Source organism: Armigeres subalbatus, chromosome 1 (genome assembly GCF_024139115.2).
Source record: "Armigeres subalbatus isolate Guangzhou_Male chromosome 1, GZ_Asu_2, whole genome shotgun sequence".
Taxonomy (NCBI): domain Eukaryota; kingdom Metazoa; phylum Arthropoda; class Insecta; order Diptera; family Culicidae; genus Armigeres; species Armigeres subalbatus.
In genome coordinates this window covers 288,468,574-288,493,762 of record NC_085139.1, presented here as the reverse complement: position 1 = coordinate 288,493,762, position 25,189 = coordinate 288,468,574, and the positions used below count along the sequence as shown (strand labels likewise).

General features: G+C 41.6%; 1 protein-coding gene across 6 annotated transcripts in view; it reads right to left on the bottom strand.

The window, feature by feature from the left end:
- The window catches only part of LOC134207693 (signal transducer and transcription activator-like), a 345,148-nt gene that overhangs the window by 168,313 nt on the left and 151,646 nt on the right, over positions 1-25,189 (bottom strand). Inside the window, exon 1 of one of the 6 annotated variants that reach the window (XM_062683488.1) lies at positions 13,465-14,359. The exons of the other annotated variants lie outside the window; for them this stretch is intronic. The gene's annotated coding sequence lies outside the window, so the exon portion shown is untranslated. Of the gene's footprint in view, positions 1-13,464; positions 14,360-25,189 lie in introns of those variants that run through there. 6 annotated transcript variants of the gene reach the window in all.

Here is a 25,189-nt window from a genome sequence, read left to right as displayed (position 1 = left end):
CTGGAGGTTTTCTGGGAACCTGATGCCCCAAGGGAAGTGGTCACTTTTTCAATGGTTCTGAAACCCAGCTTGCAACACATCAAACTTCATGATTTTGCAACACAAATACAATGGAAGACATTTGCTCAGCACTTCCACTTCCACTTCCGAAGGTTCCCTGAGACCATGATGCCCCAAGGAAAGTTCCCACTTTTTGAGTCGATTTGATTCCCAGCTTGTGACACATCAAACTTCAGCTCTTTTCTTCACAAATAGACATTTATAGACATTAGAGCCATTTACAGAGCATCTGGGCACATTGGCCACTTCCGGAGGTTCCCTGGGAAGCTGTAGCTCTCAGGGAAGTGGTCGCTTTTTGAATGTTTCTGAAACCCAGTTCACAACACATCAAATTTTCTGATTTTGCAATACAAATACAATAGAAGACATTGGCAGAGTATCTGGGCACAATGACCTAATGCGGAGGTTTCCTGTAAACATACTGCATTTCATAACCTTGGGTGGTTATGAAACCCAGCTTGAGACACATCCAAATTGATGATTTTGTAACATAAAGAAGTTGAAGGCATTTGCACATTTGCAGATCATTTGGGGACATTGGGGTCATTCGCTGAAAACCTCGCCAAACACCCTCACCCAACCCCCCCCCCAAAAGTCATGAAACCCTGCTTGCTATATATCATACATGATTTTGTAACACGAATACAATAGACAACATAAGCAGAACAGCAAGACCAATTCAATACTTCTCCTCGTGAAACCTGGTGTCTTCAGCACAGCGCAGCCAGAAAATTGTTAACGGGGGGGGGGGGGGGGGGGGTTCTGAAAAAAAATATTGTTTGAGAGGGTTCGAAAATAAATTTTCTTCCAAAAATTTTGTCTCTTCCAAAACTCCTCCCCCCCCCCAGTGGCTTCGCCACAGGTAAGTGGATATTGTAAGGTGGTTTTGAAAGCAATACATCAAATATCATGACACAGATTCAATGAAAGATATTTACGCAGCATCTAGATACATTGGCCACTAATTTTAAGGGTAAGTATGCAATATGATATTTGGGGGCCTTCCTTAGCCGTGCAATAAGATGCGCGGCTAAAAAGCAAGACCATGTTGAACAAAGCTGGATAAGATTCCCAGTTCGGTGCAGAAAAGATTGCTCCGAAACACATAATAGATTATTTGGAGAAAACAAAATCTTTTAGTTTGATGTGTCGCAAGCTGTTTTTCAGAACCAATTAAACGGTCACTTCCCTGGGGTCATAAGGTTCCCAGGGAACCCCCGGAAGTGGCCGATGTGCCCAGATGCGCTGCAAATGTCTTCTATTGTATTTGCGTTGCAAAATCATGGAGTTCGATGTGTCGCAAGCTGGGTTTCAAAGCCACTTACAAAATTACTACTTCCCTGAGGGCACCAGGTTCCCAGGGAACCTCCGGAAGTGGCCAATGCGCTTAGAAGTTTTTTAAATGTCTCCTTTGTATTTGCGTTGCTAAATCATGAAGTTCGATGTGTCACAAGCTGGATTTCATAATCAATCAAAAAGTGACCACTTCCCTTCGGGCATCAGGTTCCCAGGGAACCTACGGAAGTACCCAATGTGGTCAGATGTTCTGCAAATGCCTTCAATTGTATGCGTTGCAAAATCATGATGTGTGTCGATGTGTCCCGTTGCTAAATCATGAAGATCGAGGTGTCGCAAGCTGGGTTTAGGAATCAATCAGAAAATGACTACTTCCCTGAAGGCACCAGGTTCCCAGGGAACTTCCGGAAGTGGCCAATGTGGTCAGATGTTTTCCAAATGTCTTCTATTGTATTTGCGTTGCTAAATCATAAAGTTCGAGGTGTCGCAAGCTGGGTTTCAGAACAACTCAAAAAGTGACCACTTCTCTTGAGGCATCAGGTTCCCAGGGAACTTCCGGAAGTGGCCAATGTGGTCAGATGTTCTGCAAATGTCTTCTATTGTATTTGCGTTGCTAAATCATAAAGTTCGAGGTGTCGCAAGCTGGGTTTAGGAATCAATCAGAAAATGACCACTTCCCAGAGGGAACCAGGTGCCCAGGCAACTTCCGGAAGTGGTCAATGTGGTCAGATGTTTTCCAAATGTCTTCTATTATATTTGTGTTGCAAAATCATGAAGTTTGATGTGTCGCAAGCTGGGTTTCAGAACAACTCAAAAAGTGACCACTTCCCTGGGGGAACCAGGTTTCCGGAACATCTGTAACCGGATTTTGGGGGTCCAAACGTGCAGTTTCCATTCCCACTATTGCAAAATGATGAATAAAAACGATTGCATCATTATTTAGAGTATTTACTATTAGTTATCAACGATTAAAAGGAAGTTGACCTATTTTTGACCCCATTTGACCCAGGGGACCCCCTCGATAAAACCGTACCCAAGGACCCAATCACCAAATCAATACATCTACATAAAAATATAGGGATTAATGCATCTTGCCTCCAAATTTCATGCAAATCGGTCGAAAAACAAGAGAACGGTGGATTTTACAATTTGAAATCGTAACCCGGGCCGAAACGGATTAAGCTCTCTATATGTTTTGGTGAAGCTTTATAAGCTTCTTTAGGAAGCTTTCTAAGATTATTGGTAAAACATTTTAAGCTACAAGCTAAAGCTTTTTCAGCTTTTTGAATAAGCGTTCTAAGCTTCTTGGCGAAGCATTTCAAGCATGTCGGGGAAGCTTTCCTAGCAGCTCGATGAGGCTTGACAAGCTTCTCGGTGGAGCTTTCCAAGTTTCTTTATGGAGCTTTCCAAGGTTAATGGCTGATTCGGTTTTAGTGGGAGTAGCTACATAATCTAGGAAAACTCATTTATTCTTGTTTCATTTCGAATCAAGCTTCATCTTAAACCATATTTCAGGAATACTTAGGATCGTGGGCTCGTGCGATCGATTCCCATCGAGGGAAAATAGTTACCTCCAATACATTTTTCAAATCAAAAGCTTCCACATAATGTACATATTCACATCTGAGTTTTCAGAACATTGTAAATTAATGTCCAAGTCGGGTGGTACCCGGAAAATAGGCAATTAACTTTAATTGAAATGTTCAGCAGAATGTTAAACTTTTCATCTTTTCCGAAATGCAAACGATGCGTGATCCAAGACGAAGAAAACAACCAACTGATTGATCTATTCGTGCGTTTAATCGAGACAAGCAACATCAATATAGATTTAGAGGAAATCGGAAATCTAATCAGTCTAGAAATGAAATCCACAAATCAATCAATCACCCAAATAATGGAACATGTACCTAACTCAAAATAATCTTTTCTAATTTTTCTTCAACGGTTTTACATTCCAACTGGAATATGGCCTGCTGTTCAACTTTCTCCGAGCACTTGCACAATGACTAATTGAAAGCTTTGCTATGCCTGTCAATGGATGAAAATGTATCTTGTGTGGCAAACAATATGTACAGGGAAAACTGGATTGGACCGAGAATCGAACTCGACACCTCCGGATTGGCAGTTCCTCGCATTCGCTCACGAGGCCAACTGGGAGACCTAACTCAACACAAGACAAGTGGCAAAAAGTTTGCAAAACAGCGCGAATGACGGCATTGGCATTGGCTTAATGCTGTCATTGGTGTCACGGTTGTTTCAAGATCTTTTACAATAAAATTCGATAATTTAATTGATTTGCGCCATAATAGCTGGATTCCTACCGTTAGCCGCGGTTATCGAACTGAAAAAATCCTAATTAATGCATCTGGCGGTAATGGTACCTTTCTCGTAAAGATTTTACACTTACCTCTAGTACCAAACACTGTGGGAGAGTGGATAATGATTTGGTTTATTTCGATAGTGGAAAATCTCTCTTCAAAGTTTGTTTTTGGGGCGAACATATAGACTTAACGTACACTTAGTGTACGTGAAGGCCCCTCCTCTAGTCCCTTAGCTATTTTACGAAAAATTGCAGATCAATTATATCAATATAATGAAAAATTTACTCAGAGATATTACCGATTTAATTTTATTTATCAGTGACTACTCTTCACAATTGAAGGTCAAGGTAACATGGGATTCCCCCTCACCCTATTCCCTGGTGTAAGTGGAAGAATAACTCCCAAATTTCAAATCCTGTTCTTGATATTTCATCATGATTGATTTCGTTTAGATCTTTTAATTTGGTTGAACACTAGTTTAAACATTAACTATTGATTTTTCCTTTTCCACTTCCTCCACTGTACCTTAACACTTGTTTCTTACTGTTTCACCTTCTACTTCTCATTTCCAATTCTTAGTTCGCTTTCTTCTCATCTTACATAGATATTATTTGTTACTTTCACTTATACTGCCGTTCTACACATAATTGTCCCATGTTACCTTTGATGAAAAATCTCAAACTCGAGTCAATTTGTCCCATTGAAAAAATGAAGTTGTTGTTTGATGATAATAGAGACTGAAAACCGTTTGAATAAGTAGTAATTCGTTTTATGTCCTGGAAAAGTGCTGCCTACGCTCATAACATTCCAAAAATATTTGTTAAATTTAAGGAACCAATCGATTTTGAAATTAGTGGGACAAATTGACTCGAGTTTGGATTTTTTCATCGAAGGTAACATGGGACAATTATGCGTAGAGCGGCAGTATAGATTTGTATGATTTTATCACTTATAGATTTGTATTTGTAATTTTTTATGTTTTCTTTTTTTTGCTGAATCATACTTTTTACGTTTATCAATCTTTACAAATCTATTTGTAGCGTTTTTTTTACTGGGGTTACGGGAATCCTGAAATATTTTCCACGTTAAATCCGCGCCTACTAAAAAGAAATACGCGCCATTTCCACGACGCATGAAATTCGATCGGCGCGACATAAAATTAAATTTTGTTCAAATACAAAAGAATTTTTGTTATCATAATTTTTAGAACTTTTTCTCCTCTAGTGCATTTTATAGAATAATTCTGAAGTACAATGTTTGAATTGAAAAAATAACTAATAATTCTGCAGTTAGTAATTGTTATACACTTTTAAATGGCCCTATTCATCAATACCGAGGCTACTGAAGCTAAATAAGAATTAAGCAGTCAAAACTAGTTCTATGAGCTCCTTTTTACAGAGATGATGGATTTGACATTTTGACAAATTTGGTCTGAACATTCGATATGTATCAATGCATTTTGTGGTAAATTGTCCCTAACAAAATTCTATTGTCCCTATGCTTTTGTTCATCAAACTTAATTAAATTTAGCACAAAATGCATTGATATAGGTATAACGAATGTTCAGACCAAATTTGGTCTTAATTGATTATAAATAATTTTGGCAATAATATGACAAAACTGCCGTAATAATTTATGACAAGACAAACTTACGTAGCGAATAGACAATTAAATAATGCAATTTCGTTTTTTGAGCAATACTTCGGTAAAACAATTTATTTGAATTCATATTCAGAAATTTCTTAGGAAGACTTTCGAAAATTTCAGCTAAAAATTTATTTGGAAAATTCCTGCGAAAAACTAGTCTTAATTTGTGGGTAAATCTGTTAACTTTCCAGCACTTCTTGTGCAAATTCCTCCACATTCCTTGAAAAGTTTCTGCGCTGAACCATTAGGCAATTCTCTAAAGTTCTCCTGGAATTTTTTGCAGAAATTCAACTGCTTTTGGAACTACTGTAGAAATTACTCCAAAATTTTCTGCGGAAATTCTTCTATGAAAACATGTGGAATTCTTGCAAAAGTTGCACTGGGAATCCAAGTAAATTCTCTCAGAATAATACGCGGGAATTTTTTTTTTAATTTGTTTATTTCCTAGGCTTTGTCGTGTTAGTACACTTTGCGGAGCCACAAGCCATAAATTATAATAAATATAATATAATTATTTTATTAGATTTATTTGATAGGCTCAATACACATTACGGAGCCGAACTTTCATTTCATATTTTGTTTATACAACTTGAAGAAAAACTGAAACAAAAAAACTACGACAAAGGTATACTGCCGTCATACGCATATCTGTCCCATGTTTGCTGGGATTTCCTATATACATGGGACAACTATGCGTAGAACGACAGTATAGTCTGACAGGCCAGATTGTAAACCGATGGAAATCCGTCGAGATGATTTTGTGTTTGAGTTTTTTCCTTGATGACGAAAAGCTCCTGACTGTCCTTGCTTCGGTGTCGCGCCTTTTCTGCCATTCGTTCTTATCTACTGATTTAATCTGATTGATCCTGCATATTGGGTGTACATCCACCTTTACATTAATTGGGCTTCCAACACCATATTGGGATTAGTTTAACTGTAGGATCTTGTAATTCTTCAAGGACCGATATATCGATGTTTGCCTCCTGTGTTTCTTCCAGACCCTTGATATCCAAAACCTCCGTTTCGTTTAATCAACCGTGCTACTTAAAGCTCCACTTCTACTGTTCCATTAGCATACCGAAAATCGTTGTGTATTGTTCTCCAACACGTTCTTGAATGCCTTCCCATTCTTAGATTTGGCATAAGCGCTTCGATTTCTGCTCGTTTGTGTAGTGCGCCCATTTCCGTTCTGCTGGCATTCAGCGATTTAACAAAACCTACGATTTCTTCATACGATGGTCGTGGAGAATTTTCAGAAAATGCAATGCTCACTGTGTTTTTTAAAAATGCGACCATTTCGAGATGAACTGAATATAGTTATGTTAATATATCTCGAATCCTCTGGAAGTTCCTCCAAACATTCATCCGGAAGTTTCTTCAGGGGTTACACCAATAATTCCTCCGGACGTTTCTCCAGGAATTCCTCCGGAAGTTCCCCCAAGAACTCCTCTGAAAATTCTTCCGTAAATTCTTCCAGGAATTCCTCCGGAAATTCCTTTGAGAGTTTTTCCGGATGTTTCTCCAGGAATTCCTTCAAAAGTTCCTTCAAGAATTTCATCGGAACGTGCACCAGGAATTCCTCCGGAAGTTCCTTCAGCAATTCCTCCGGAAGTTCCTTCAGCAATTCCTCCGGAAGTTCCTCTAGGAATTCCACCATAAGTTCCTTCCGGAATCCCGCCGCAAGTTTCTCCAGGATTTCCTCCGAAAGTTCCTCCAGTAATTCCACCGAAAGCTCCTCCAGGTATTCCTCTGCGGGAGTTACTCCAATAATTCCTCCGGTCGTTTCTCCAGGAATTCCTCCGGAAGTTCCCCCAAGAATTCCTCTGGAAATCCTTCGGTAAATTCTTCCATGAATTTCCCTAAGAGTTCCTCCAGAAATTCCTCCGAAAGCTTCATCAACAATTCCTCCGGAAGTTACTCCAGGGATTCCTCCGGAAGTTCCTCTAGGAATTCGTCAGGAAGTTCCTCCAGGAATTCCTCTGGAAGTTCCTCCAAAAATTCATCCGGAAGTTCCTTCAGGAATTACATCAACAGTTCCTCCGGACGTTTCTCCAGGAATTCCTCCGGAAGTTCCCCAAAAACTCCTCTGAAAATTATTCCGTAATTTCTTTCAGGAATTCCTCCGGAAATTCCTTTAAGAGTTCCTCCGGATGTTTCTCCAGGAATTCCACCAAAAGTTCCTCCAGGAATTCCTTCAGAAGTTCCTTCAAGGATTTCATCGGAACGTGCACCAGGAATTCCTCCACAAGTTCCTCCAGGAATTCCTCCGGAAGTTCTTTCAGCAATGCCTCCGGAAGTTTCTGTAGGAATTCCGCCGTAAGATCCTTCAGGAATCCCGCTGGAAGTTTTTGCAGAAATTCCTCCGGAAGTTCCTTCAGCAATTCCTTCGGAAGTTCCTCTAGGAATTTCGCCGTGAGTTCCTTCTGGAATCCCGCCGGAAATATCTCCAGGATTTCCTCCGAAAGTTCCTCCAGCCATTCCTCCAGGTATTCCTCTTCTGGAGTTACTCCAATAATTCCTCCGGAAGTTTCTCCAGGAATTCCTCCGGAAGTTCCTCCAGGAACTCCTTCGGAAGTTCCTCCAGAAGTTCCTCCAGGAATTCCTCCGGAAGTTCCTCCAGCAATTCCTCTAGAAGTTTCTCCAGGAATTCCTCCGGAAGTTCCTCCAGGAATTCCGCCAGAAGTTCCTCCAGCAATTCCTCCGGAAGTTCCTCCAGTAATTTCTCTTGCAATTCCTCTGGAAGTTCCCCCAAACATTCATCCGAAAGTACCTTCAAGGGTTACACCAATAATTCCTCCGGACGTTTCTCCAGGAATTCCTCCGGAAGTTCCCCCAAGAACTCCTCTGAAAATTCTTCCGTAAATTCCTCCGGAAATTCCTTTAAGAGTTCCTCCGGATGTTTATCCAGGAATTCCTTCAAAAGTTCCTTCAAGAATTTCATCGGAACGTGCACCAGGAATTCCTCCGGAAGTTCCTTCAGCAATTCCTCCGGAAGTTCCTCTAGGAATTCCGCCGTAAGTTCCTTCAGGAATCCTGCCGGAAGTTTCTCCAGAAATTCCTCCGGAAGTTCCTTCAGTAATTCCAAGTTTCTTCAGGATTTCCTCCGAAAGTTCCTCCAGCAATTCCTCCGAAAGCTCCTCCAGGTATTCCTCTTTAGGAGTTACTCCAATAATTCCTCCGGACGTTTCTCCAGGAATTCCTCCGAAAGTTCCCCCAAGAACTCCTCTGAAAATTCTTCCGTAAATTCTTTCAGGAATTCCTCCGGAAATTCCTTTAAGAGTTTTTCCGGATGTTTCTCCAGGAATTCCTTCAAAAGTTCCTTCAAGAATTTCATTGGAACGTGCACCAGGAATTCCTCCGGAAGTTCCTTCAGCAATTCCTCCGGAAGTTCCTTCAGCAATTCCTCCGGAAGTTCCTCTAGGAATTCCACCATAAGTTCCTTCAGGAATCCTGCAGCAAGTTTCTTCAGGATTTCCTCCGAAAGTTCCTCCAGCAATTCCTCCGAAAGCTCCTCTAGGTATTCCTCTTTAGGAGTTACTCCAACAAGTCCTCCGGATGTTTCTCCAGGAATTTCACCAAAAGTTTCTCTAGGAATTCCTTCAGAAGTTCCTTCAAGAATTTCATCGGAACGTGCACCAGGAATTCCTACACAGGTTCCTCCAGGAATTCCTCCGGAAGTTCCTTCAGCAATTCCTCCGGAAGTTCCTCTAGGAATTCCGCCGTAAGTTCCTTCAGGAATCCCGCCGGAAGTTTTTCCAGAAATTCCTCCGGAAGTTCCTTCAGCAATTCCTTCGGAAGTTCCTCTAGGAATTCCGCCGGAAGTATCTCCAGGATATCCTCCGAAAGTTCCTCCAGCAATTCCTCCAGGTGTTCCTCTTCAGGAGTTACTCCAATAATTCCTCCGGACATTTCTCCAGGAATTCCTCCGGAAGTTCCCCCAAGAATTCCTCTGGAAATTCTTCGGTAAATTCCTTCATGAATTTCCCTAAGAGTTCTTCCAGGAATTCCTCCGGAAGTTACTCCAGGGATTCCTCCGGAAGTTCCTCTAGGAATTCGTCAGGAAGTTCCTTCAGGAATTCCTCCAGGAATTCCTCTGGAAGTTCCTCCAAAAATTCCTCCGGAAGTTCCTACAGGAATTCCTCCATAAGTTCCTACAGGAATTCCTCCGGAAATTTTTCTAAGAGTTACTCTGGAAGTTCTTCAGGAATTCCTCCGAAAGTTCCTCCAGGAATTCCTCCGGAAATTCCTTCAGCAATTCCTCTGAAAATTCTTCGGTAAATTCCTCAAGGAATTCCTCTAAGAGTTCCTCCAGGATTTCCTCCGGAAGTTGCTCCAGGAATTACTCCAATAATTTCTCCGGACGTTTCTCCAGGAATTCCTCCGGAAGTTCCCCCAAGATTTCTTCTGAAAATTCCTCGGTAAATTCCTCCTGAAGCTCCTCTAGGAATTCCGCCGGAAGTTCCTCCAGGAACTCCTCCAGGAATTCCTGCAAAAGTTCCTCCAGGAATTTCTTCGGAACTTGCACCAGGAATTCCTCCAAAACATTCACTAGGAATTCCTCCGAAAGTTCCTTCAGGAATTCCTCCGCAAGTTCCTCCAGCAATTCCTCCGGAAGTTCACCAGAAATTCCTCCGAAAGTTCCTTCAGCAATTCCTCCGGAAGTTCCTCTAGGAATTCCGCCATCAGTTCCTTCAGAAATCCCGCTGGAAGTTTCTCCAGGAATTCCTTCAAAAGTCCCTCCAGGAATTTCTCCGGTGCTCGCACCAGGAATTCCTCCGAAGCTTTCACTAGCAATTCATCCGAAAGCTCCTCCAGGAATTCCTCCGGAAATTCCCCCGGAACTTCTACCAGGAATTCCTCCAGAAATTCCTCTAAGAGTTACTCTGGAAGTTCTCCAGGAATTCCTCCAGAAGTTCCACCGGGAATTCTTCCGGAAGTTCCACCAGAAATTCCTCTGGAGCTTCCATCAGGTGTTCTTCAGGAAGCTTCTCCACAAAATCCTATGAAAGTTCCATAAAAATCCCGCTAGGAATTCTTATAAAAGTTCCATAAAAATTCCTGAAAGAATTCCGAAGAAATTACTCCAGAAGTTTCTCCAAAAATTCCTCCGAAAGTTCCTCCGTCATTTCATTTAAAAAAGAAATTCTACCAAAGGTTCCACCAGAAACTAGTTGGGAAGTTTCTCCTGAAATTCTTCGGGAAGTTTCTACAGGAAATCCTCGGGAAGTTCCTCCAGAAGTTCTTCCTTGAATCCATACAAAAGTTCAATCAAATTTTCTTCGGGAATTCATTATGAAGTTTATTCAAGAACTTCTTTGGTATTTTCCTTCAGAAATTTTCTTCGGAAGTTCCTCTGCGAAGTCCATCAGACCATTCTTCGGTAGATTCCTACAAGAATCTTTCCGGAAGATCCTGAAGCAATTCCTCCAAATTTCCTATAAAAAAATGTATGCAGTCCACAAATTCTAAAGGAGTTATTACGAAATTTTTCCATTAATTCCTCCAGAAATGTACCTGAGGATCTTTTAGATTTTTTACGCATAGCCTCGTAAAATGTCCGCCAGGTTTTCCTCCAAAAATTTCTCCAAGAACTCTCCATAAATTACTATGAGACCTCTCTAGAAAATTTACCTAAATCTCACATAGAATTTCTAACCCAACTCGCACCCACTCCCAGGAATTCTTCCGGTAATATCTTCAGGGTTTTTTTTTCTCTAAGAAAACATATGGAAAATCAGTTGTTGAAGAATTTTCTGGAGAAATTCGTAAAGGAATTCCTTATTTTTTGGATGAATTCTTGAAATAATTTCGGGTGGATTACCCGATGGGTTTCCAGAAAATATTCTCGAAAGAATCTCTCACACAATTTCTGGAGAAATTCTAAAAGAATTTAATAAAGTTAAAGTATTTTCAAATGGAGTTTTTTGAGAAAATAAAAAAAAAATCTTTTTTAATTTCCAAATTATATTAATTGAAATTGTAAATGAAATTCTAAAATATTTTAAGACCAAACCACGAAAGACGCCAGTAAAGCCCCAAACGCAATACAAAGGAACGGCGACGGAAACGGCAAATTTGACAGTTAGCCCATATATTTTCTGTCAGATTTTCCGTTTCCGTCGCGGTTCCGTTGTATTGCGTTTGGGGCTTTAAGACCGATAACCCATCTGTCAAAAACAATACAATGTCTGTTAAAAGTAATCTCGTTGTGTGAGCAGCGTTATTCGGAAATAATTGAACTATCACTTTCAAATCAAATTTTAAGGACTGTTTAGTTTATTGAGAGAACAGTTTTACATGACGATATAGAACAGACAGATTGGTCAATTTTGATAGGGTTTGCTTTATCGTATATTATGATACACTGTCAATCAACTGCATTTTTTAAAGAGATAAAACAGTTTCAATCCTACAAAATGGGGCCTTTCGTCAAAGCTTCTCAAATTTCGAGTAAACATAAGTTTCCCAACAGATTTTTTATAAGCAAAATTGATAGTTTGTAAAAAAAAATTAATCGGCATGCTAACAAAATCATCAAAAAGATCGAAAAGAAACGGATAATAAACGGTTGGAACTGTTAAAAACCAAATAAATTAAGATTGTTATGAATATCACAAATTTCTTAGTAAGAATTGTTTCGATGAGAATTGGATTTAATTTATAAAAGGTCAGATGATGTATTCAGCAAAAAAAAACAGATTTCAAAAAAGATTGATGGTTTAAAAACATTGACAATACAAAGTGTCCTATCTATAAACTGAATAGTCCTTAGTTGAATTCGTGAAATGAGATTTGAAATTTGCAAAAAAAAATACCGGCGGCAGCGGGGCACAGGTCTTCAAATGCGAAATCTTCATCAAATCAAGTAACATGTTTGTGTTTCCAATTGCTGTACATATAAACCCTGTTTGGTTTCAGATGTAACATACAACCATCAATACTATTCAAGAAGAAACTAATCCTGACCGGAATGATGGTTTGTCGTTATAAAGTTGATCAAACAGAAATTGACAAATACATGTTTTCGAATAACGACGAAGTTGCCGAGATCGAAAAAAAAAATGTTTTGATTGAACAAGACAACAAGCGCCCTCCCACCCTTTACAAAGCTTATTTCATGAATGCTCAATAAAACTCACGTTTAACCAGATACATGTTATGTGAGTTTTATTCTCAACAACATTTTGCTATTAAAAAGAGACCTATGCACTAACTATATTAGCATTAGATCCAGCATTATCTTTAAATATTAAATTTTCATCTAAAACTGATTCCGCGCGAAGTAGTAAACTTAATACGCAAATTCGCGCCAAATCCGTAAAAATCGCGAACCGCGCAGTCGTAACAACCCTGGACTAAAGAATCCACTTTGGACGGAATGTCTATTTGATCGAATAGTACCTATTTTAAATTTTGTTTTTTACGGAATCATCAGTTGACTGGTTTGTTTTTCTGGGGATCAACACATTTTTTTTAATTAGTATTGTTTTAAGAATGGAAATTGAATGCAACGCCTTCATAGATAAAGCTATATTATTAATTTGAATCAATTTTCCAACAAACAGTGGAACCACCAGAGTTTCCAATCAGTAAAATTCCCAATAAATTCGCAAATCATTCTCAATACCGGAAGAAAATGCGTACAAATAACGTATATCTTCTTGGAAGTCTTCACTCTCCTAAGTCATTCCTGGAAGACGTCTTCGCTGACAGCGCCATTCTTCGAATTCTGTCACTCTAGTAAAATCTTCAAAATCCCGCAAAAAAATAATTATTATTATTGACTTTTCCCCCAGTAACATTGATGTACCAGATTCATGGGCGATAACACTATTGAATAAAGACTCTGCTCTATCAACGACATCAAACGTTGAGAATCGCTTCTTAGAACTAATCTATCAAGATTCAGCAACGAAGAAAACATTAGCGCCTGATAAGATAAGCGAACGGAAGGCGTGCGCTTCGGTTCGGAGTGGGTTGTTCGACCAGGTGAAGTAGCAGCAAATCGTTTGTCCCGTTTCCTGTCGCGGCGACTCGTAAATCGATTCTTCAAATTTGCTAAAATACTTGATTCCCCGGTACGCAGTGGAAACGTGAAGGACATGATAATATGTACATACATGTCGACAAACACACTCACTTCCTCTCGATGATTTTCGCCGAAACCCTTTGCCCGCCGGCAATGTCTCCTGCGTCGGAACACTGCACTGGATGGGGTGCTTGTCCACTCGTGCCCCACTCGCGCGTTCGCCGTCTGGAACGCGAACGGTATAACAACAACAACAGCGGCAATTATGTAAATTTAATCGCCCCACGAAGACGACAAAGACAACGTTCTGCCTTCTCGAACGAAAGTCCGCCTGTCACCACTGCTTGCACCGCGTTTCCGAACGCCACTTAAAGCGACCACGACCACGAACTTCTCGCTGACTTCGATCACTGCGATTGACACTCAATAAATTTTGAATTACACCTTTTAGTGCGCTTCGCCGTGTCGTCGCCTTTCCGAATCCACTTTACAGACCATTCTCACTCTCACTTCTCTTCTTGCAAGCTTCTCGACTCTTTGCAGGGCCCTAGGCCAAGGCGCGTGGCTTAGCAATTTCCCAAAAAAAAACTACACTTTTCAGGTGTGCATTTTTTTCGCGGTAATGAACGACCACGCCGTTAAAAGCAGATAGATGTGCGATAACTAATCGAGTATTTTACAGCTTCAGAACCGGTCGCCGTCGCGACAGCTCGAACAGAGGTAGCTGCCACCAGCCGCCACACCGCCTCCGCGAGGAACTGTGTCACAGAGCACGTTACTAAACCTGCCGCCTGCCTACTACCTTACAAATGGGCCGAACCGGCTTCACTCAACGACTCGAACACCTCAAACACCGGGGAACCGGGGACCAAAGTAGCTATCCCGCGAGCGAACTAGACACAGAGAGAGCGGGACAAAAAAGAGATTCGCGGGCCTTCCTTCACACCGTAGTAGAGGTAGGAGCAGCAGCAGCACAAGAACACGTCCGTATCCGTCAACGTCCTGGAGCCGACTGTAATCGATCCACTCCGCGGTAGCTCAACCATTGCCGCCGTTCGGCGAGCTCCCCACTGATAGAATGGTGGTCGTCCCGCGCCATGAGAGAACCGGGATGCCAAAAAATGGATTTTTGATTGAGTACAGGTTTTCGATCGGTAATAACCATTGAGAACCATTTTGATGATATTCAATCAATCTTACGCTATATTTACGCCACGCTAGAGCTGCTGAAAAAAAAACCATTCATTGGAACGTGTTTTGGAACGTGTTACTAAGAAAAAGACTCCTTCTACTCTGTGAGAAGTAAAATGAGAAAAGTGACAGTTTCATACATCCTACTTCTTTACTTTGTGAGAAATAAAATGTGGAAAGTAAGAAGCGACATAATAATTCTAAAGTGGGGTTTCCAGTTGGCTTTGCGAGCAAAGGCGAAGGATTGCCTAACAGGAGATAGCTAGTTTGATTCTCGCTCCGATCCAGAATCTTTTTGAGTGGAAATCATTCTCGTCTCCCTGAGCAAAGTATATCTATTGTGCTTGCCACACATGGCACATTATGCTGGAACAGCAGGCATAGGAAAGCTTTCAATTAATAACTGTGAGAACGCTAAGAGAGCACTAGGTCAAGTTGCAATTGAAAGGCAGAGCTATTTGCACATGCGGACGAGTTCAAAAGTCTTCCAACCTAATACAAACCTTCGCAACTGGCATCCCTTGTGAGACAATTCCAGCCCTCTCTCGAGAAACCCTGAGTGCCTGCCGCCCAACGTGGAGCAGGGCGCCCACACGCACACACTGCCACTCGCACGCTTCCAATCAATCAACTTTCCTGCCGTTCTCTCGAATAAAAACGCTTTTCCACCCACCAGAAAGCCGGGTGGTACCACCCGGTTACATTTCCAAATTCTCTCCAAGTTCCATGTTCGCCACACGGGCTCCCTTCCTACCGGTCTCTGAGTGGCTCATGTAATATCAATTCGCTGATTCCGGTTCCATTTTCCTGCGGACCGTGCCGTGCCCGGCCGTGTTCCGCACAGTGCCTAGCAGGGTGGGTTGGCGCGATGTGAACGGGATTTCATACAACAAAGGTGGAAGCTTTCTCCTCAGTCAGTAGTCGGCTGAAGCGACCAACGACGGAGGAGTTCTGGATAAGATAAGGTTCTGACGTAGGTACAAAGGTTGGATTGTTGTGCCATTGCCAAGGTTGTCGTTACCGCGGGGATCAAAAAGGATTTGGGACGCCTCAGAAGTGGATAAGAAACTGAATTCGAAAATGAAAAAAATCGTTACGAATCAATTTTCAATTCTCTTTAGTCGATAAATAATCCGGTGCAGTATTAACGATTAACTGTCATTGCTTCGGCTATCGATGTCATTTCCAACTGGAAAGCAAATACAGGCCGGACTCGATTATCCGGAGTAATATTTTTACCCATCTTAAAAAAATAGAAATGTGTATTATCAGTGAGTATCCGTAACTTACCCAATATGTGCAAGACACCTAGTAATGAAAAGGCCGTTTGTTGTTTGGCCGAATATGTCATTAATCCGAAACTCGACTGGAATAGAATCATTTGGCTGAAATAGACATATGGCCGATAATGTCGTTCGGCCGAACAGGTCATTTGACTGAAAAGTCGTCTAATCGAAAAGGTCATTTAGCCAAAAAGGCCTAGATGGTCGTTTGGTAGGAAAGGGTTTTTGACCGAAATGAACATATGATGTTGTTTGCCCGAGCTGCCGAAAAAAAAATCGTTTGACCGAAAATGCTTCTTGGCCGGGCTAGGTGACATAAGGTCGAAAACGGTTTGCGACGTACGGGTGAAGATCATACGGCCGAACTGATAATTTGGACAAAAAAGACGTTTGTTCCGACAGTTCATTTGTTCGAAAATGGCGTTTGACTGAACGGGTCGACGTTTTTAGCCGTATAATCCGAATCACATTGTCGCCCAAATTGCCCTTCTTGCTAAACTACCGTTTCGGTTAAATGGAATTTTCGATGACAAGGCCTATTCGACCAAACGACCTGTTAGGGCATACGGATTTTTCGGCTAAATGACTAGTTTGGTCGTACCGCCAAACCATTTTCCACATAACCGTATCGGACAAATGGAATTCAGCTAGATTGCTTTCGGCTTAACGTATTATTCGGCCATGTGGTATTCGGTCAAATGACTTTCAACCAAACGACCCTTCGTCTTTTGAAAATTTTCTCATAGAATTTCCGAAGAATTACTAATAGACAACATAAGGAACTTCACGTAGAAATCCAAAGAAATTCCGTAAAACATCCAGTTGAAATTCCGTTGGAAACAGTTTTTGAGAAACTTTAAAATCACAAGGAAATTCGTTAAATTCAAATCATGCATGCCCGGTGGCATAGGAAAACTACTAAACAATTTCAAAGAAATTCCCGTGAAATTTTAGAGCAAATAAAAAAACTTGGAAGAATCGTTGCCGCCTACGATTTTTGGATCGGCGCTCTACCTCTAACGGTAGTCAGAATTCATGAACGATCCAACGGGATATTTTATTAGATGTTATATAACCAAAATAAAGATTATTTGAGCCAAAGTTAAATTTTCAGCAACAACAAAAAAATTGCTCAATTATCCGGAGTGAAATTTTTTTCAACACTCCGGATAATCGAGTCCGGCCCTTATTAAAAAAGGGAAAACAAATATTAATAGTTGCGTACACAGAATATTGATTTTTTTTAACCCTTCCGTTACCAAGCCCCCTTTTGAAAACGAAAATAAAAATATTTTTGGCTGTAACTTTTTTGTCTTTTGACATTTTTTTCGCAACTTTCACCAAAAGAAGCGGAATTTATTCAAGTTTCAGGTGCTCTATGAACTTCAGGACTGGCCACTTGATACCGGAGTTATTCCGGATTTAAAATGGATGTTAGCTTTTGGCCATATGCCAGAACGCATACTTCGGAAATGATTATTTTAGATATTTTGAAGAGAAACGACGCATAAACTATACCAAATTTGATCAGGAATTTGATCGGTCCGAAATATGGTCTGTATTCCGGAATCCGGACGTTCCGCCGGAACCTGTTACGGGGTTACTTTACGGAAATAGGCGAATACCATCATGCGACCCATCAAACTTCATGATTTCAAAAGTTATGGCATTCCATGGTAGTTTTGTACTTCCTGGATCGTATTTGAACCGATTGAAACCGGTAAACGTTTTAACCCAGACAAACAGACATAACACGTTGGGCATTAGCCTTGCGAACAATGGCGTCGCATTGCCAATCCGAAGATGGTGAGTTTGCTTCTCGGTTCGGTCCAGGATGTTTCGGGTGGAGAATATTCTCGGCACCCTGGGTATAGTTTATGCAGTATAATTGTATCAAAAAATGCATACTCATGCAGTTATAAAGCAGAATCACCATCTAGTATGAGGCAACGGACAGGACATTTATACAACACACATTTGTACGAAAGTTTCCTCCTGACCAGGGCGGGAATCGAACCCACACTCCACAGCACATGCGTCTAGATGATTGACGTCGCCAACCGCACGGCCATGAAGCTCACAATTGATGGGTACAGGAAAGTTTTCAACGAATAACTGCAGTAATGGTCATAGAATACTAAGTTGAAAAGCGAGCCAAGATCCAGCTAGAATGTGGAGTTACCGAAAATAAAGAATCATGTGTCATACCAAACAAAGTTATTGCATTATATGATACATTTGTATTTTCTGTGTAACATTTTTCTCCATTCGACCAATACAAACATTTCTCGCTTAGCTTTCCAAAAGGATCTAAGTAACATTTTTTTCATGAATTAATTTGAGTACTGCAATCAAAAGCTTTCATGTTGTTCTGTTGATTGCGCTATTCAAATTAATTTATGAAAAAAATGTTACTGAGATCTTTTTGAAAAGTTAAGCGACATTTCAATAGGTTCAAATATTGCCCATGAAGTGAAAAACTACTCGTCTACCGGTTCCAATCAATTCAAATACGATCCAGGAAGTACAAAACTACCATGGAAGACTACCATGCAATAACTTCTGAAATCATGAAAATGTATATGCCGCATGATGGGATTAGCTCATTTTCCCAAAATTGACTCTCAAACCAGTACTCGATAAATCCGTTTACCGTTTCCAATCGGTTCAAATACGGTTCAGAAAGTACAAAACTACCAAAGAATCCCATAACTTTCTAAATCACGAAGTTTGATATGCCGGTTTGCTTATTTTCCAAAATTGTCTCTTGAACCGGTACTCGGCAAATCAATTTACAGGTTCCAATCGGTTCAAATGCGGTCCAGGAAGTACAAAACTTCCATAGAATGCCATTACTTTTGAAATTATGAAGTCTGATGGGTCGCATGATAGGGTTTGCTTATTTCCCAAAATTGACCCTTGAACCGGTACTCAGTAAACCAGTTTACCGGTTCCAATCGGTTCTAATACTAGCCAGGAAGTACAAAACTATCATGGAATGCCACAACTTTTGAAATCATGAAGTTTGATATGCCACATGATGGGGTTTGCTTATTTCCCAAAATTGACTCTTGAATACTCGGTAAATCAGTTTACCGGTTCCAATCGGTTCAAATACGGTCTAGAAAGTATAAAACTACCATAGAATACCATGACTTTTGGAATCATGAAGTTTGATGTACCGCATGATGGGGTTTGCTTATTTCCCAAAATAAATCAGTTTACCGGATCCAATCGGTTCGAATACGGTCCAGGGAGTCCCACACTACTATAAAATGCCATTACTTTTGAAATCATGAAGTTTGATATGCCGCATGATGGGGTTTGCTCATTTCTCAAAATTGACCCTTTAATCGGTACTCGGCAAATCAGTTAACTGATTTCAATCGGTTCAAATACGGTCCAGGAAGTACAAAACTACCATAGAATGCCATAACTTTTGAAATCATGAAGTTTGATATGTCGCATGATGGTATTCGCCTATTTCCGTAAAGTGACCCCGTAACAGGTTCCGGCGGAACGTCCGGATTCCGGAATACAGGCCATATTTCGGACCGATCAAATTCCTGATCAAATTTGTTACAGTTTATGCGTCGTTTCTCTTAAAAATATCTAAAATAATCATTTCCGAAGTATGCGTTCTGGCATATGGCCAAAAGCTAACACCCATTTTAAATCCAGAATAACTCCGGTATCAGGTGGCCAGTCCCAAAAATTCATAGAGCACCTGAAACTTGAATAAATTCCGCTTCTTCTGGTGAAAGTTGCGAAAAAAATGTCAAAAGACAAAAAAGTTACAGCCAAAAAGATTTTTATTTTCGTTTTCAAAAGGGGGTTAGTAACCGAATGGAAATAAAATTTGCGAATCCTAAAAAAATCAAGCGAGAATCCCCAACGGAATTCAGCAAGAACCCCAAAAAAAGAATCTGCAAGAATCGGGGAAAGGTCGTGTGGCCGAAATCCATTCGGCCGAAAGCCATTTGGCCGAATGCCACTAGGCCGAAACCTATCTGGCCGAAAGGATCGTTTGGCCGAAAGGATCATTTGACCGAAGAGCCATTCGGCCGAAAAGGTCATTTGGCCGAGAGGGTCATTTGGCCGAATAGGAATTTGACCGAATAGGACATTTGAAAAGTGAGAAATTAGGAATGAGAAGAGAGACGTCTCAATTATCATTCCTCATCTCTCACTGTAAAAAGTGAGAAGCGTGAAATGAGTAGTGAGACGTCTCACTACTCACTTTTCACAGCGAGAAGAGAGAAATGAGGAGTGAGAAGTTAGACGTCTCACTTCTCACTGTGAAAAATATGAGAAGCGCGAAGTGAGTAGTGAGACGTTCCACTATTCACTTCGCGCTTCTTACTTTCTACAGTGAGAAGATAAAAATGAAGAGTCAGAAGTGGAACGTCTCACTACTTACTTTTCATATCTCACTGCTCACTGTAAAAAGTGACTATCCACTTCACACTACACACTTTTTACAGTGAGAAGTGAGAAATGAGGAGTGAGAAGAGAGACGTCTCAATTCTCATTACTCATTTCTCACTTCTCACTGTAAAAGTGAGTAGTGCGAAGTAGGTAGTGAGACGTCTCACTACTGACTTAACGCTTCTCACTTTTTACAGTGAGAAGTGAGAAATGAGGAATGATAATTGAGACGTCTCTCTTCTCACTCCTAATTTCTCACTTTTCAAATGTCTTATTCGGCTAAATGACCTTTTCGGCTTAATGACCCTTTTGGCCTAATGACTTTCGGCCTAATGGTCTGTTCGGGCAAATGGCTTGACTTTCGGCCTAATGGTCTGTTCGGGCAAATGGTATATTTGGCCACACAACTTTTGGCCTAGTGGCATTCGGCCAAACGGCACTCGGCAGAACGGTATTCGGTCAAACGGCCCTTCCCCGTGAGAATCCTCTATGGAATTCAACGAGAATCCTCAAAGAGATTCAACGAAAATATCCAATCGGAATCCGGCGAATTCTGCGATCCACAACAAAATTCGTCTAGAATCTCCAAAGGTGAATTTCGGCGAAAATTCTCAACGGGATTCTGCAAAAATGCTGAAAAATATCATTAAAGTAAAACTTTCACATCATTTGGAAACAACCTTCAGCGATGTTTGTCTACATTCCGCTTCAATAGGTTAAATTAAAACAAAATCCTCATCAGAATTTCCAAGGAATCCTCGAAAAGGTGGTTCCTCCAAACACTTCCGACTAGATTTTCGAAGAATGTTTGATATGGTTATTCAAATATTCATTATGTGGCGTTTCCCTAACCTCAATCTACATGTTCACTGGATTTAAATTTAATAATTTCACTAGATTTCGATTAGCTTAACCGATTCTGATAATTTTATTTTCCATTTAGGCTGTAAAAATATCAAAATTTTTATTTTTTGTGTCAGTGCACAGGTAAAAAGTGAGGTTACGCGACGCCACTGCAAATACTCGATTCAGGTTTTTTAAGAATAAGAAAAATCCTCATAGTGATATTAATGAGATCCCCACGAATGACGTTTGGCCGAAAAAAATGATTTTGTGATTCCAGTGCACTACTACTTCTCGAAATAATAAGCGGTCACACCAATTCACGTTCCTAATTCGCATCACTGCTCAATTTTGTCACCTACCGCCATCATTCGTGATGGGCGCACAACAGTTTGTCGTGCGGTGTGCTGCTGCCGCCTCCAAGTGGCAAAAGGACGAAAGGTTTTCCCCATGAGCACACCCAGCCAGCCCACCCATTGTTATTCATCAGTGCTTCGGCAGTGCTCTCATTGCATGGGGGCTGGCTGGTGTAGCCCAAGCAGCGTGTCACCACCATCCTATAACGGTCATGTCGAAGTCTTTGCTTACGTTGTTGATGTTTCGGTTGTTGTTGTTATTGTTATTGTTATCATAATCAGCGTTGGTAAAGCCTGAAGTAAGTACCAAATTTTGGATATTGGAAAGCCTTCTTTTCGATTCCGTCGGTGCTTTTTGGGATTGGATCTAAAATACGGGAGGATAGCATCCAATGATTTGGCAGAACGTGCCCAAACCGAGCATGGGTGGATCAAAAAACGTTTTTCCCAAATATTGATGGGGTGTAAGTTTTGATCCACCCATCTCAGCCTGTTCGAGTTTCCTATGGTAGGAGAGGCTTTTCCAGCCTCGAAAGTAACTTTGAGCAAATTTTGTACTAAACAAATGTTATTACTTTTTTCCTATCTTGCCGTTGCTCGGCCAACCTGGACGGTATAAAGCAGCACGACTCTTCCTATCAACTTCCATTCGGTCGAAGATCAAGTTTGCAGCATGTTGGGAAAACTCTCGCAAAAATAACATACGGCGAACTATGGGTTCGTTAGCTATTAGTCGGAAACCAATTAGGTTGTATGTTACGGGCTGAGAGTGATTGCCCCGTGTGTGTAGTTGTCCGATGAAGGGAAAATCCCACTCACAGGCAAGTGCAAATAGACACACAACTTGGGCATTCGTTGTGTTTCGAACCTCATTATGAGTTGTCGATGATTTTTTTTACGTTCGGCTTTCGGTTAAACAGAAGGAATAACATTTTACTGAAACTTTGTCTGTTTGCCTATGGCACAGCAGTAAACCATTTCCTTGGGAAAACGTTATTGGTTCAAATCGCTTCCAGTGATGGTCAACTTTTCTATTGAAGCAATAGCTACTTAGAGTAATTGGATCTTTGATTTTCATAGAAATTTAAAATTCATATGAAGAGCTTTTCTCGTTTTGATTCAACAGCAAACTGGTTAGTCTGACGAGATTTTTTTTGTCACACAGGTTCCAAGGACGCAATGCAAAACCAATGTAGTTGGATTTTCGGAAAATAAATTATCTGGTCCAGATAGCTACTGAACTTCTTATTCTTGATTTCGGCTGTGCCTTTAGTGTTCGCAGAATGTAAGCTCATCGTTTTGATTCGAATGAAGTGTTTTCTCAGTAGAAGAAATACTTCAATCGGATTCAGGCACAGATTCAATATTCGTCAAAAATAGAGCAAGAGAAGCGTGAAAAAATGCTTCTCATTACATTGGAATACAGAACCATTGGAGATGAAGTACTTCTACAGTATAAACAACGAAGATTGTAGGGAAAGTGATCATTTTTGAATTCGTCTATCATCTTCCGTGATTGGAAAAACAATTTAAACTAGACAAGAGCTTCACTAATCAGGGATCGTAATGCTCACTCTTTCTGACGAGCAGAGGATACTCACTCACGCAGATTTTCGCCGAGAAATCATTTTACGGTAAAGAAAAAAAAGGCCTCATGAGAGATAGCTATTTTTCCCTTATTCATCCTTTTCGTGCCTTCACCAATGCAAACAATAGTAGCTTTTATGGAATAAATAAGCTATCCCTAATAAGCAGTCGATGTGAAGGTGTGGCTAGATTAAGCGCAACCCAGTGCCATGTTTTGGTTTGAATCACGTTGAGTCACCTTTTTGCCTTTCTCGTATACTAAGTATACGGTAAAGGCTATATGATCGCTCCAAAAACAAACTTTTTATAGAAGGCCCAGAGACCCATAGTGTTATATACCGATCGACTCAGCTCGACGAATTGAGGTGATGTCTGTGTATGTGTGTGTGTGTGTGTGTGTGTGTGTGTGTGTGTGTGTGTGTGTGTGTGTGTGTGTGTGTGTGTGTGTGTGTGTGTGTGTGTGTGTGTGTGTGTGTGTGTGTGTGTGTGTGTGTGTGTGTGTGTGTGTGTGTGTGTGTGTGTGTGTGTGTGTGTGTGTGTGTGTGTGTGTGTGTGTGTGTGTGTGTGTGTGTGTGTGTGTGTGTGTGTGTGTGTGTGTGTGTGTGTGTGTGTGTGTGTGTGTGTGTGTGTGTGTGTGTGTGTGTGTGTGTGTGTGTGTGTGTGTGTGTGTGTGTGTGTGTGTGTGTGTGTGTGTGTGTGTGTGTGTGTGTGTGTGTGTGTGTGTGTGTGTGTGTGTGTGTGTGTGTGTGTGTGTGTGTGTGTGTGTGTGTGTGTGTGTGTGTGTGTGTGTGTGTGTGTGTGTGTGTGTGTGTGTGTGTGTGTGTGTGTGTGTGTGTGTGTGTGTGTGTGTGTGTGTGTGTGTGTGTGTGTGTGTGTGTGTGTGTGTGTGTGTGTGTGTGTGTGTGTGTGTGTGTGTGTGTGTGTGTGTGTGTGTGTGTGTGTGTGTGTGTGTGTGTGTGTGTGTGTGTGTGTGTGTGTGTGTGTGTGTGTGTGTGTGTGTGTGTGTGTGTGTGTTTTTTTACAAGGGTTAAGGCCATCAAAATCTGCTGCGACACCTCGAGCATCCACACTATGCTCGAAGGCGAACAGGGATGGGCTCCTCCCGACCTGCTAAAATGTGCCTCCGGATAAACCGGGTCCCTTATCTTCCTTGCCTCCAGTCCCCCGGGACCACGGGATGCTGCGACTACTTCAGGGGCTGTGCTCATGCACACTTCTAAAATTCCGGCCCTAAGCTTAGGCTAGTTCGCCGACTGGCTGGCTGAGATCCACTGCTACGTTGTCTCGATCCCTCGGCGGTCGTGCCACAAACTTCCTCACTCGAATCCTCCTGACTTCCCCGGCGTCGAGGGTGGTCCACCAGTTCCGGTGAAGGAAACTTCCGCACTGATGGTGCCCCGACTACCGGCGGCTATCGCAGGGACGCTTTCGCGCATTGCTCCGACTTCGTCTTCGGGTTGCAGAGGTGGTCCGACAGTTCCGGTGGTGGATGACGTCCGCACTGGCGGTGCCCTACATACCCGAAGCACTTCCCTCTTCTTTCTTCTTCTTTCTTCAGCAGGTTGACTGATCGAGTGCCGAAGTCGGTCCGACGATTCCGGTTGGCAGAAGACTTCCGGTTCATGGCGCCCCTGACGACCCGAGGCCAAACACTGCTCACTATGCTGGATTTTCCTCCGAGCCGACCCGTGCTTGCTGGTCCCTTCTCCATCGACGCTGCAGCTCTGACATTATTTGTGTCACAACTCTGGTTACCGCATGCCACGTACCTTCATCGCGACACATTCGCTCTGCGATGTTGTCCGCCCTTATGGCAGGCATTCTCCTACGTGCCTCCGCAAACCTCGGGCAGTCGAATATCACGTGCTCTGGAGTCTCCTCTACGTTGATACACGCCGGGCAGAATGGCGATGATGCATGGCCACACCGGTGCAAATATTGGCGGAAACAACCGTGTCCGGACAGGAACTGTGTGGTAAAAGTTCCCCTAACCCTGCTCCCTGTTCACCCACGTCGACACATTGGGGATGAGCCGATGGGTCCACCTTCCATTATCCGCGTTGTCCCACTCCTGCTGCCACTTCACCATAGAGTCCAGTCTTACCGCCTTCCTCACATTTCTGGTATCCCTCCGTTGGTAGCACTCGA